A 15,558-nucleotide genomic window follows, 5' to 3' on the forward strand; every position below is an offset into this window, starting at 1 on the left:
TTATAAAGCTCAAAGGAAGGTTAAAATGCAAAAATAGTAAGATCAACTCTATTCACAATAAATAATTAAGGAATACATAAAGCAAAATATGTAAAGTATGATGTTGAAAACATTAAATGTTTGTGGAAGGGCAAAAATTAAGGAATGTTAGAATGTGTTCAAAGTTAAGAGATTATCAACTTATCTTACACACATACACACACACAGACACACACACACACACACACACACACACACACACATGGCTATAGATGAACCTCATAGTAACTGCAAACCAAGAATCTATCACACACACACAAGCACACACACAAGGCATCCAAAAATAACAGAAAAATTAAATAAATCAGTTCACATCACAGAGAAAATGATCAAATGAAGAAGAAACAAACAAACAAAAAACCAATAACTGCAAACCAAGAATCTCTCTCTCATACACACACACACACACACACAAGGCATCCAAAAATAACAGTTAAAAAAAAAATCAGTCCACATCACAGAGAAAATGAGCAAATGAAGAAGAAATAAAAAGACCTACAAAACAACTCCAGAACCACTAACAAAATGACAATAAAAGCAAATATTTCAATATTTATTTTAAATGTAAATGAACTGAATGCCCCAATCAAAAGCCATAGAGTCCCTTGATGGATACACAAACAAGGTCGTGTGTATATTGCCTACAACAGACATTTCAGATCTAAAGGCACACACAGACTAAAAGTAAGGGGGTAGAAAAAGGTATTCCACACAAACAGAAATGAAAAGAAAGCTGGGGTAGCAATACTTTCATCAGACAAAATAGAATTTAAATCAATACTTTAATGAAATCTGTGGTTTTATAGTGCATTTTAGTAGAGAAACTTAACACTAATGTATTTTGTTATTTTATTTAAATGTTAAATAGTAACATTTGATTTGTAATCAAAGTGTGTGGCATTATCTGTGACTTTCACTCTTATTGGGCAGGCGAAGTCAAGAACAGGGTATGACAATGTTCTTTAGCAGTCCCGTTTCCTTGCAGTTTTTACTGAACACTAGAGTCAACAAGGGATAGAGTTTGCTTAGAAACACAAACAGCTCCAGTCCACACTTGCAAAAGTCCAGAGGTCACCCTCGTCCTCAGCACTGAACCCCATGAAGGGCCTTCCTGTCCAAGATTCCTGCCCTTGCTACTGAGAAAGGTATGAGACAGGTGAGCCTCAGATCATTGCTCAAGGCAATCTGGTTGCATGTATTGCTGACTTTCTTCTTAGGAATGGAATTCTCCATCCTATCTGACTTCACTAAATGTATGGGGTAAAATGCCAAGAAAGTATCCTGAGATCTGGATATCTTCACAGCAAAATGTAGAAAAAAGATCAAATGTGCAGAATATTCCAAATGATTATCTCAATGTACCAAGAAAACCATCTCTTTGTAGTCTGTGCATATTGTCTTTTCCATGTATTGTTCATATATAGATGCAATATGTCATACATATGAATGAAAGTTCTGCCCTCCTAAGTACAATATGAAACATGGTAATTGTAGTGAGACTAGCCTTGAAAATGCTTTATCATAAATGCATTCGTACTTTGATCTTTCAAATAATGACACTGTAACACAATTAAGATATTTAAAAAACAAAGTGTGGAATTCAATCATTTTTAATATATTCCCAGAGCTATGAATTCACCCACATGAATTTTAGAATAGGTTAATCATTCAGGGAAAAACCCTGCATCCAGTGATTTCTTATTTCCCTCCACACCACTCCCCACATCTCTAGCTCTAGATGACCATCAATCTATTTTCTATTTATATATTTGCCTATTCTGGACATTTTTAAATTGAATTATACAATAAGAGTCATTTGTGACTGGCTTCTTTTATTTATCATAATTACCCAAGGCTCACCAATGTTTTAGCATGTATTAGTAGTTCATTTCTTTTTACTCCTAAATAATATTTTAATATATAAATTTACTACATTTTATTTATCCATTTGTGAGTTGATAGACATTTAGGTTGCTTCTATGTTTTGACTATAATGACTAACATTGCTACCAACAATTGTGAGCAAGTTTTTATGTGGACATTTTTTCATTTCTCTTAAATGCATATGTAGAAGTGGCATTGCTGAGTCATATGAAAACTCTACACTTGACATTTTGAGAAGCAGGCAGTCTCTTTTCCAAACAAACTGCATCATCATGCATTCTTACCAGCAACAGATGAGGAGTTTAATTTCTGTATATCCCCATCAACATTTGTTTTTATATTTTTGATTATAATAATTCTAGTGGATGTGAAGTGCTTTCATTATGCTTTTGATTTGCATTTCCCTGGGGGATAATTATGTTGATTATTCTTTCTTTTGCTTGCTGGTCCTTTGTCATCTTCTTTGGAGAAATGTCTATCCAGATTCTTTTATTTATTTGCTTATTTTTTACAGATTCTTTTAATAGGATTATTTCTTTACTATTGAGCTATAGGAGTTTTTAGTATATTCTAAATATTAGTCCTTTATCAGATATATTCTGTCTGCTATCTTTAGCCTGAGTCCTGGGGTAGAAAGACACGTGAGCAGAGGGATAACAGTTGATACACAGCCATTGATACCTAAACCATTAAAATTATTATAAAAAAATTTTTGGTGGGTAACATGATCAGTATGTTTTGTGACTGTTTTTGAGGATTTTATTTACTAAAAAAAGCAAGAAACAATTATTTACAAATATAATTACAACTGCATAAAAATATATACACAGAAACTAGAAAAGAATATGTAATTTGAAATTAGTTTTCAGATTGGCAGGATGATGGGTAGTACTTCCCACCCCACTTCCAAAGATTCTTAATGCTATTTACAAGGCAAAGGCCACATGACGACTGAAGTATCAATTTCACATTTGAACATATTTTCAAGCCAGTTCAGCAATGATTACTGGTCATCACTTTCTCATCAGGACCCAAACCTACCTTATCTATGAGATCCTAACAACTTTCTCCATGGTTCCCAAGAGACAACTGAGACTTGGGAATCATTGAAGAAGTACAGCTTACTCAGTGTCCACCCAACGGACTCCAGAATGTGAGGTTTTCTCAAATCACAACCCAAGGCTGTTTCACATTAAGCTATTTTATTTCCACTAGATTCATCTATCTTTTCCAAGAAAATGAAATAATGAGTCTAAGTTATCAGACTAGAACACAACCTTTGGTAGGAATAGGGACATATGCAAGAGTGTTGTTGTTTTGTTTTTTTTTAATGATTTAAAAATTAACTGGAGGATAATTGCTTTACTATGCTGTGTTGGTTTCTGCCACACAACAAAGTGGATCAGCCATAAGTATACATATGTCCCCTCCCTCTTGAACCTTCCTCAGCCCTCCACCCCACCCCTCTAGGTTGTTACGGAGCACCAGGTTGAACTCCCTGTGATATACAGCAACTTCCCATTAAAGATCTATTTTACATATGGTAATGCATGTTTCAGAGCTATTCTTTCGATTCGTCCCAACGTCTCCTTCCCTTGCTCTGTCCACAAGTCTGTTCCCTATGTCTGTATTCTATTCCTGCCCTGCAAATATGTTCACCAGTACCATTTTCCACATTCCATATATATGTGTTAATTTACAATTTGTTTTTCTCTTTCTGACTTACTTCACTCTATATAACAGGCTTTAGGTTCATCCACTGCAGTAGAACTGACTCAAATCCACCCTTTTTTATGGCTAAGTAGTATTCCATTGTATGTATGTACCGTAACCTTTATCCATGCATCTGTCGATGAACATCTAGGTCACTCCCATGTTCTAGCTATTATAAATAGTGCTGAAATGAACACTGGGGTACACTGTCTTTTAAAATTGTGGTTTTCTCTGGGTATATGCCCAATAGTGGGATTACTGGTTCATATGGTAGTTTTATTCCTAGTTTTTAAAGAAATCTCCATACTGTTCTGCATAGTGGCTGTATCAATTTACATTACCAGCAACTGTGCAACAGAGTTCCCTTTTCTCCACATCCTCCCCAGTATTTACTGTTTGTAATGGTCATTTTGATCCATATGAGATGATACCTCATTGCAGTTTTGATTTTCATTTCTTTAATAACAAGCAATGTGGAGCATTTTTTCAAGACTTTTTTGGCCGTCTCAATGTCTTCTTTGAAAGAACATCTGTTTGGGTCTTCTGATGGAACTAATTGATTTCTTCAGGACATTCTATCCAAATGCAGAAGAATACCCTTTCCTAAGTACACACAGAACATTCTCCAGGATAGATCACATCTTTGGTCACAAATCAAGCTTTGGTAAATTTAAGATTTGAAATCATATCAAGCATCTTTTCTGAACACAACACTATGAGACTTGATATGAATTACATGAAAAAAAAAAACACAAAATATACAAACACCTGGAGTTTAAACAATATGCATCTAAATAACTAACAGGTTACTGGAGAGATTAAAGAGGAAGTAAAAAAAAAATACAAAAATCATTTGACAAGGAAAACACTATGACTCAAAACCTATGGGATGCAGCAAAAGCAATTCTAAGAGGAAATTTATAGTACTACAAGCCTATCTTAAGAAACAAGAAAAATATCGAATAAACAACCAAACCTTACACCTAAAGCAATTGGAAAAAGAACAAAAACCCCTAAAGTTAGTAGAAGGAAAGACATCATAAAGATCAGAGCAGAAATAAAGGAAAAAGAAACCTATAGCAAAGATCAATAAAACTAAAAGTTATTTCTTTGATAAGATAAACAGTATTGACAAGCCATTAGCCATATTCATCAATAAAAAAGGGAGAAGAGTCAAATCAACAAAATTAGAAATGAAAAAGTCTTTACAACAGACAATGCAGAAATGCAAAAGATTGTAAGAGACTGCTAAGAGCAATTGTAAGCCATTTTAGGACAAACTGGAAGAAATGAACAAGTTCTTAGAAAAATTCAACTTTCCAAGACTGAACTTTGAAGAAATAGAAATTATGAGCAGATCAATCTCAAGCACCAAAATTGAAATTGTGATAAAAAACAATCTCCCCTAAAACAAAAGCCCAGGGCCAGATGGCTTCACAAGTCAATTATACCAAACATTCAGAGAAGAGCTAGCGCCTATCCTTTTCAAACTCTTCCAAAAAATTCCAGAAGAAGGAACACTTCAAACTCATTCTATCAGGCCACCATCACCCTGATTCCAAAACCAAAGACATCACAGAAAAAGAAAATTACATGCCAATATCACTGATGAACATAGATGCAAAAATCCTCAACAAAATTCTAGCAACAGAATTCAACAGCATATTAAAAGGCTCATACACCATAATCAAGTTGGGTTTAATCCAAGGATGTAATGATTCTTTAATATATACAAATCAATCAATGTGATACACCATATTAACAAACTGAAAGATAAAAATCATATGATAATCTCAATAGATGCAGAAAAAACTTTTGACAAAATTCAGCACCATTTATGATAAAAAGCACTCCAGAAAAAGGGGCATAGAAGGAATCTATCTCAACATAATAAAGGCCATATATGACAAACCCACAGCAAACATAATTCTCAATGGCAAAAAATCGAAAGCATTTCCTCTAAGATTAGGAACAAACAAAGTTGCCCACTCTTGCAACTGAAGATACTGTCAGAAAATTATTAGAGATAATCAATGAATTTAGTAAAGTCATAGGATACAAAATCAATACACAGAAATTCCTTGCATTCTTATACACTAACAACAAAAAATCAGAGAAATTAAGGAAACAATCTCATTCACAAAAGAATAAAATATCTATGAATAAGTCTATGTAAGGAGACAAAAGACATGTATATAGAAAACTATGACACTCATGAAAAAAATCAGATGACACAAACAGATGGAGAGATATATCATGATCTAGGGTAGCAAAAATCAATATTCTGAAAATGACAATACTATTCAAAGTAATCTACAGATTTAATGCATTCCCTATCAAGTCACCAATGGCTTTTTCACAGATCTAGAACAAAAACTTTCACATTTGTATGGAAATACAAAAGACCCCAAATAGCCAAAGCAATCTTGAGGAGGATAAACAGAGCTAGAGGAATAAACCTTCCTGACTTCAGACTATACTACAAAGCTACAGTCATCAAGACTGTATGGTACTGGCACAAAAACAGAAATATAGACCAATGGAACAAGACAGAAAGCCCAGAGATAAATCCATGCACCTATGCGCATCTTATCTTTCACAAAGGAGGCAAGCATATACAATGGAGAAAAAACAATGTCTTCAGTAAGTGGTGCTGGGATAACTGGACAGCTACATATTAAAGAATGAAATTAGAACACTTCCTAACACCATAGACACACAACAAAAACTCAAAATGGATTAAAGACCTAAATGTGAGACTAGAAACTATAAAGCTCTTAGAGGAAAGCATAGGCATACCTCTCTTTGACATAAATCGTAGCAAGATCTTCTATGACCCACCTCCAGAGTAAAGGAAATAGAAACAAAAATAAACAAATGAGACCTAATCAAATTTACAAGTCTTTGTACAGCAAAGGAAACCATAAATAAGATGACAAGACAAACTTCAGAATAGGAGACAATAATTGCAAGTGAAGCAACTGACAAAACATTAATCTCTAAAATATATAAGCAGCTCATGTAACTCAATATCAAAAGGCATTTTAACTTTAAAAAAAAAATGACTGGCTACTCCCACATAGCCTACTTGGCTCACTCAGTTTTGCCATACATTGACATGAATCAGCCATGGGTTGTACATGTGTTCCCCATCCTGAACCCCCTTCCCACCTCCCTCCCCATCCCATCCCTCTGGGTCATCCCAGTGCACCAGCCCTGAGGACTCTGTTTCATGCATCGAACCTGAACTGGTGATCTATTTCACATATGATAATATACATGATTCAATGCTATTCTCTCAAATCATCCTCCCCTTGCCTTCTCCCACAGAGTCCAAAAGTCCATTCTTTACATCTGTGTCTGTTTTGCTGTCTCTCATATAGGGTCATCGTTACCATCTTTCTAAATGCCATATATATGCCTTAATATAGAGTATTGGTGTTTTCTTTCTGACTTACTTCACTCTGTATTATAGGCTTCAGTTTCATCCACATCATTAAAACTTATTCAAATGCATTCTTTTTAATAGCTAATATCCCATTCTGTATATATACCACAGCTGTCTTATCCATTCATCTGCTGATGGACATCTAGGTTGCTTCCATGTCCTGGCTATTGTAAGCAGTACTGCGATGAACACTGGGGTACACGCGTCTCTCTCAATTCTGGTTTCCTCTGTGTGTATGCCCAGCAGTGGGATTGCTGGGTCATATGGCAATTCTATTTCCAGTTTTGTAAGGAATCTCCACATAGTTCTCCATGGTGGCTGTACTAGTTTGCATTCCCACCAACAGTGTAAGAGGGTTCCCTTTTCTCCATACCCTCTCCAGCATTTATTGTTTGTAGACTTTTGGATAGCAGCCATTCTGACTGGTGTGAAATGGTACCTCATAGTGGTTTTGATTTGCATTTCTCTGATAATGAGAGATGTTGAGCATCTTTTCATGTGTTTGTTAGCCATCTGTATGTCTTTTTTGGAGAAATGTCTGTTTAGTTCTTGGGCCCATTTATTTGTTTGGGTCATTTATTTTTCTGAAATTGAGCTGTAGGAGTTGCTTGTATATTTTTGAGATTAATTCTTTGTCAGTTGCTTTGTTTGCTACTATTTTCTTCTATTCTGAAGGCACTTTTCACCTTGCTTATAGTTTCCTTCATTGTGCAAAAGCTTTCAAGTTTAATTATGTCCCATTTGTTTATTTTTGCTTTTATTTCCACTACTCTGGGAAGTGGGTCATGCTGTGATTTATGTCAGAGCACATTTTGCCTATGTTTTCCTTCAGGAGTCTTATAGTTTCTGGTCTTACATTTAGATCTTTAATCCATTTTGAGTTTATTTTTGTGTATAGTGTTAGAAAGTGTTCTAGTTTCATTCCTTTACAAGTGGTTGACCAGTTTTTCCAGCACCACTTGTTAAAGAGATTGTCTTTTCTCCAATCCTTGCCTCCTTTGTCAAAGATAAGGTGTCCATAGGTGCGTGGATTTATCTCTTATTTAAGTGGTGAGGCAAAAAGTTCCCAAAGGACAGAAAGATAACATAGAAATAATGAGAGGCAAGGATTCAACGATGATCAACAGAATGAAAAAATTTTTATGAGAAAGAAAAAAACAATGGGCATGTTTAGCTATGCAGACAGGTTTGATATATATTAATTAACTGTCTTGGCATTGGAAATTTTTGTACTAAGGTTGTTTATCAAGTTCTGTGCCAGAGTTGTTCATATCCTATGCCTGGGTCCAGTTTTAGGGTAGCTATATGACCCAAAAATCTTTATGCTAGTTTCTGAGACTCTGCTCAAAATCTTTCATTAGAAGGAAACATTGGCAGAGATCTACTTTCAAATAAATTACTTTTGTCAATATAGTTGAAAGAAGTCCTTAAGTATTATTTTCATCATTAAGATATAAAAATACCTCTCTTACAATGTCATATGTTTATATTTCATTACAACTTATCCTTCTGCTGCTTTTAATAATTGTTTTCATGTAAAAAGTGTCTTTGAGAATCCTTTAAAGAACAGCCTGTATCACTAGAAGTTATAACTAAATCCCTTTTATTTGTTATAAACATCAGAACTAGCTGGATGTTTGAAACATTATGAGCATCATGAACACCAAACTAGTTTGAAATTCGGCAGAGAGGTACATTCTGGTTAGACAGAATGTTTACTGTATGTCTGTGAACACAGGGTTGCTACAAAATCTTCCCACCAGACCCATACCCTGCCCAAAAGGTTTACAATTCCTTCTCTTTTGACATTCTGGCAGAGTCAGCAGCTAATCAGGTTTAAATAATACTTTTTAATAAAGTTACTCCTCGGTGGTTGAGAATTCAGACATGCAGGTATGTTCTTGAATACTAATTTGACTTTAATTAAAGGGTTCAATCTAGTATATTTTGGTTACACATCAGTTTTATAAGTAATATTATTTTTTGAAAATGTTCAGAACAACTTTATAATAGTTTGTTAAATTCCTGTGGTAAATCCCCCACAGCTTACCTCCATATGGAGAAGAGATATGCCTTTCATTCAATGAGAATAACTGACGTAACCCCTTAATGTTCACAATCACAGGCTAAATCCCATTTTTAATATGAATAAGAATATTCCCAGCCCCAGAGTCTATCAGGATATGTAACTCTGAACCACTACTGTCCAGATATAACATCAGCACAGGAATATTTTCCAGATCTAATAGTCTATGGAAATTGTTAGTCGCAGTTGCTTGTGATTATTTGTGAGACACTGTTGAAACAGAAAATTACAAGGCTTAAATACTTTGAATCAATCTTGGTTAAAATGAAAAGAAGCCACAAATGACAATGGTATCATGATGTCTTAAAAAACTTAAAAGTAAAACTCTTGTCATAACATACTTTACCAGTCATTATTGAAAAGTGAGGGAAAAAATGGGGGAATATTTTCACTCCAGTGTCCACAAGAACATTAACCAGCTGGTGCAAAGGTATTCTTTTTTAATAATAGTTTTTTTTTTTTTTTTAAATAAAAGTTGAAAAGACAGTGCAGCGAGTTCCCCTATACCCTTCACATGCCCAGTTTCCCTTATTATTAATGTTATATTACTATGGCACATGTGTCACAACTAAGAAGCCAACATTGGTACATTACTTTTAACTGAACTCCTCATTTTATTCACATTTGATCTTAGCCAAAAGTCTGAGAGGTACTCTACATTTTATTTAGGGTTCGCTAATTTTTTCCTATGTCTTTTATGTTCCAGGATCCCTTCCAGGACATTATATTTAGTCATCATGTCTCCTTCACCTTCTCTGCCTTATGACAGAGTCTCAGTCTTTGCCTATTTTTGATGATTTTATTTTGAAGAGTGCTCTTCAGATATTTTGTCTCTTGCCTGATGCTTTTCTCATTGTTAAATGAGATTGTGCTTTTGGGGGAGGATGGTCACAGAGATGCACTTCCATTCTTGTGACACCACACTGTGCTGGGGGCACACGAATTATTATTTGGGAGAGGTTGACCTTCATCACCTGACTGAGGCAGTGTTTGCCATAATTCTTAACTGCCAAGTAGAAAAATAACATTTTATTTATTCATTTTTTACTGCTATCTTTTAAATTTTCTTTCATCATTCATGTTTGTTCAGAACATTACAGTAGGCATGAAGGAAAAAATAACTGCATTTTTAAACTCAATCTGTCTGAAGTATAATATATGAAACCATGCTATTATCTCTTACAGAAAAAAATAGCATTCAAATAATAATTTGATATTAAGGTAAAAGATTAAGACCAAAGTCCAAGTAAGCCATCTATAAGGTTTAAGTTCAAGTTATGTTTCCCTTCCATTGAGTTTACAGAAATGCTGGCATGATGTGTATGATTTGAAATGTCAAATTCTCGAAGGTTTCTGCACCAGGGTTTAAATAAAAACTAAAATATTGGCATACTTTCAGTGATTTTCCAGTTCCTGTTTGATCTCAGAAATGTACAGGTTATCTCGGCCATCAGCTACTTCTTTATTGGTACTTCTCAGATGGTGAAGTGGTAAAGAACCCACCTGCCAATGAAGGAGATATAGGAGACGTGGGTTCAATCCCTGAGTCAGGGAGATCCCCTAGAGTAAGAAATGGCAACCCACTCCAGTATTCTTGCTTAGAAAATTCCATGGACAGAGAAATCTGCAAAGCTACCATCCATGGGGTTGCAAAATGTTGGACATGACCAAGCAACTAAACACACACACACGAACTTCCATGCTGATAATGGCTTTCTTCAGGGCTCTCTCCCCGGAAGCTTTGTTCTCCAGGTCCACCTACAGTCTTCCTAACTTCAGCCACATGGAGGCTGAGGGCATACAGAGGACAATGCTTACTGTAGGGCTGGGTGATTTTCTGTCTGTACGACAGGGCTCCCTCCCAGTTCTGCATGTACAAGCAGATGCCATGGTTTGGCACATCATGTGCATCCTATACATGTTACTGTTCTCAAACACACAGCTCTTCTGGCTGAGTTCACAAATCTCCAGCAGCTCAATGGGGACCTTGTGTAGTGCTTGGCCCTTTGTAACTCAATACATTGCAAACATATCTGATCATGTCTCTGCCTCTGGGGGATAGGTGAACTTCCAGATTTCCACCTTGGCCTTATCCTTGACTTTGTTGGTACATCCTTGCTCTTACAAGTAAAAAAAAATAAGAATCTCTTAACCAGTCATTCATGTCTTCTGTTGAGTACAGGAGGTCAACATAGCTGGTAAAAGTCTCCTCTCCTGGGTGGATTTCTCTGACTTCTGCCAGGGTCCCTTTGCAGGTCACAGTGACATTGGTGCAAAATCAGCAAATATTGCTGATCCCAAAAGAGAAAGTTCTTCATCTTCAAATGTAAATCCATGACAGTTAACCTGTATGAAGAGTACTACCAGGATATCATTTTTGGGGAACTGAAAGTGCTTGGAATGAAAGTGATACAGAGCAGCAAGGTCATTCTGAATCAAATCCTTCTTCTCATTATCTAATTTACCCAGAGGTGACTCCAACTCCTTCATGGCTAACCATTTCTCTGAAGGTGTTCTTTCTGGGTAGAATTTATGTATAGCCAGAATTCTTGCAATTAACCTTACAGTTCCTGAGGGATTTCAGTTTTCCCCCAGAACAACTATGGGAGAACATTCCAGCTTGTGCATCAGCCAGTCATCTTTCTCACATGCTACCTTACAGTAAAATGCCTGCTGCATCTTCCACATTTGGACAATCCTCCTTTCCTGGTGAAGCAGAACTCACAGTGGTTACCCCACTCATTGACCATGAGCATGGAGGCATAGGCCTGCAGAAGAGGAGCAAGTCCATACCTGGAAGCATTGTAGAGCCTTGCCCTGGCTGCAGAAGTGCTCCAGACCACTGTTGGCCTGGGCCCTCATCCCAGCATCTCAGTTTGTGAGAGGAGCTGCAACTGCAGCTCCCCAATAACATCTTATTTTAAATGTAAATCTATATATGTGCTGTCTAGCAGATATTTGTCACTCTTTATAGCTGTGTCATTCTTTGAACCTCTTTCCTATAAGAAATTTCTCATCCTTGTATGTTCTTACTTTGCTGGGGCACAAGGATAAAATGCACAATTCTTTCAGTAAAATGTGGCTTCTTCTTCTCTGGTGGCTCAGCTGGAAAAGAATCCACCTACAATGCAGGAGACTGGGATTGAAGCCCTGGGTTGGGAAGATCCTCTGGAGAAGAAAATGGCTACCCACTCCAATATTCTTGCCTTGAGAATTCCAAGGACAGAGAGCCTGGTGGACTACAGTCCATAGGATTGTAAAGAGTTGGACACGACTGAGCAACTAACACATTTGCAATAAAAGTAAGGAACTCCTGCTCTAGTGATCACAGGCATCACATCTCCAGTGAGGTAGATGCCATGTGGAACCCACTCTGGTAAAGAGATGGTAGAGACATCGAGTTTTACAGGAAGCATGATATGATTTGCCTACTTGTCAAAAAGCCATAGGGTATAGGTCTTAGCTTTGTCTGACAGACCAAGAAACTCACTCTAGTGGATTCTTTCTAACCACAAAGAGTTAGCAAAGAGTTCTTCCACAGTGTATTACTACTTATTTTTTGACAATAAGAAAGTCCTGAAGAAGACAAATAATTTATATTAAAAAGTAAGTAAGAGCAAAGTCAAGGTTGGTTTAATGATTGTATTGTTCTGATGCTCTTGATTCCATCATCTTCTTTCTGAGTGGTAGAGGGAAGCTGAACTTGATACACATGGGTGTGTGTTGTGGATATGAGCATTATCTAGTATGAATCAAAATAAAAATTGCTTGAAAAACTCTCAGCTGTTATTTTTGTTTGTTTGTTTGTTTAAAATCTAGTTTTTCAGATAGACACTTATGCTTTTGGATCATATCATTTTAGATCATTATCAAATCATCTTTACCAAATAATGCTTCAACTTATACTGTCTTCCAGTTTTTGTGAAAAGTTACTATAAGAATTAGATGTAAAATCTCCACTTTGACAGTTTCTATATTCTACAAATTTTTTAATGATATAAATGCCTCATTTGTACCTATATAATGAGCAAATAAGAAAAATAAAATTTGATTTTCCCTAAATATTTGAAACAATTTTTACCTCTAATCAAGGGAAATGTTTAAAATTTTAAATTATTTTGCTATAATTATAGATATATAGGATGTTGCAAATAAATGTACAGGAAGGTCTCTGTACTTTTCCACTTAGATTCCCCCAAAGTTAACATCCTGTATAACTATAGCATAATAAGGATGCCAAGAATTTGACATGGGGAAAATCCACAGATCTTGTTCAGATTTCTCCAGTTGTACATGAGCTTATATGTATGTATATGTGTACTGAAGTAAAATGTTTAACTTTTTAAAGTTTCTCTTTGCTTTACTAAATTGGTTATGCTAAGCATTAAACTCCAAAATGTCAGTGGCTTAATGCAATAGGAGTTATTTCTTACTCACACAAAAGTTAATGTATGTGTTTCTGGTTGTAAACCACTTTCGTGGTCATTTGAAAACCCAGGCTCCTTCTAATTCGCTGGTCTATCCTCCCTTGAGTCCTAGAGTAGGATCCATTCAATTAGCAGAAGAGGAAAGCCGGGTGTGGAAGTGTTGCACGTCTCTGTGACCCAAATTTCATTGGTCAGGACTCAGTAGCATGCCTACTCTTGTTGCAAAGGGTGAATGGGAAGCATACTGTAGCTAGGTATACAGGAGAAAAAAGAAAACTAGGTGCTGGTTTTCAGTACAGTTGGTTCCTTGAATTTAAGAACCCGGTCTTATATCCTATCATGACTTGTCAAAAGTACTGGTTACCCTTTTCAGTATCATTTTCTCTTAATCTGTTTCCAATTGTTTTCCTAAACTTAGTTATCTTAAATTCTATGTATCTACTTTAGCATTATTATTGCAAAAGAATGAGAAATGAATAAATTCAGTAAGCACTAAAGGAGTTAAATGAGTTTTGCAACATTTAAATTGTAAAATTCTATTTTTTATAAATTCTTTTCTTTCTTGTTTGTCAGTGTGCTAAAAATTAATGAACAAAATTTATACAATGACTACATGATAAAAATATTTGGATTAAAAATTATAAGTTTGAACAATGATCCATATATTAGACTATGTAACAGCCAAATGTAACATTTAGAAATATAAAAATATTTTTACTTCCTTTTATAGAAGACTTTATCAAAGTAGTTTATATGTGAAATAGGAATCATAATAGAAAAAAATCATTTTCTATTAATTTTAAGACAAATATTTTGTTTGCATAGATTATCTGAAAGTTTCTTTCCAGCTTGGCTCTTACAGTAATACTGAGAATAAATGTCTTTCATTGTTAGCAATAGTAGTTCAATAATGTAATTCCACTGAACCTTGCAATTGTATGAGTTCAGTGATTCTATCTCTGTTCTTTAGGTATATAAACTATGATGGAGATAATGTAAAAAACTTTCTTGCAAGTCTGCAAAGGGGATTTTGCAAGCCCTAATGATTGCAGCATGCAGCAGTAAAGGACTGAGTTTAATCATAAGAAAGGGGCCACTTTCCCAACTGCAATTCTTCCAGGAAAATCCTATAATAGAGGAGATAAGAACTTAATTTAAAAATCATTGTTCCAGGGTAAGTCCTTAAAAAAACATGAAAGTCAGTTCTGCTCTTTAGCAATTTTTGATTCTTAAATCATTATTTCCACTATAATGTTTTGTGGTCTATGTTGTGTTCAGTTCCGTTTAGTTTAGTCACTCACTCGTGTCCAGCTCTTTGTGACCCCATGGACTGCAGCATGCCAGGCTCCCCTGTCTGTCATCAACTCCTAGAGCTTGCTGTAACTCATGTCCATCAAGTTGATGATGTCATCCAACCATCTCATCTGTTGTCCTCTTCTCCTCCTGCATCCTGCCTCCTCCTTCTGTTGTCCCCTTCTCTTCCTGCCTTCAATCTTTCCCAGCATCAGAATCTTTTCCAAGGAGTCAGTTCTTCATATCAGGTGGCCAAAGTACTGGAGTTTCAGCTTCAGCATCAGTCCTTTCAATGAATATTCAGGAGTGATTTCCTTTAGGATTAACTGGTTTGATCTCCTTGTAGTCCAAGGGACTCTTACAAGTCTTCTCCAACACCACAGTTCAGAAGTATCAATTCTTTGGCACTCAACTTTCTTGATTAAGATCTCAGGTAAATGACAATTCAGAAACCATAGATAACTTTTCAGAGAGAATTAATCAGCTGGGACTAAAATATTGGTTTTTCTTTCCTCATTCTTTTTTTTTTTTTTTCCTGTATACTACAGGGCACTATATATGCCTATCATTGGGAACAGCACCTATAGTCAGAAAGTCCATAGCTTTCTTATTCATTCATCTGCTGATGGACATCTAGGTTGCTTCCATGTCCTGGCTATTATAAACAG

The 15,558-nt window shown here is 35.7% G+C and overlaps 1 pseudogene; it reads right to left on the reverse strand.

The window, feature by feature from the left end:
• Positions 1-10,410: 10,410 nt before the first annotated feature.
• LOC133254409 (N-lysine methyltransferase SMYD2-like) lies at positions 10,411-12,032 on the reverse strand (annotated as a pseudogene).
• Between the last annotated feature and the right edge of the window lie 3,526 nt (positions 12,033-15,558).

The sequence above is a fragment of the Bos javanicus genome, chromosome 9, assembly GCF_032452875.1.
Source record: "Bos javanicus breed banteng chromosome 9, ARS-OSU_banteng_1.0, whole genome shotgun sequence".
Lineage (NCBI taxonomy): Eukaryota > Metazoa > Chordata > Mammalia > Artiodactyla > Bovidae > Bos > Bos javanicus.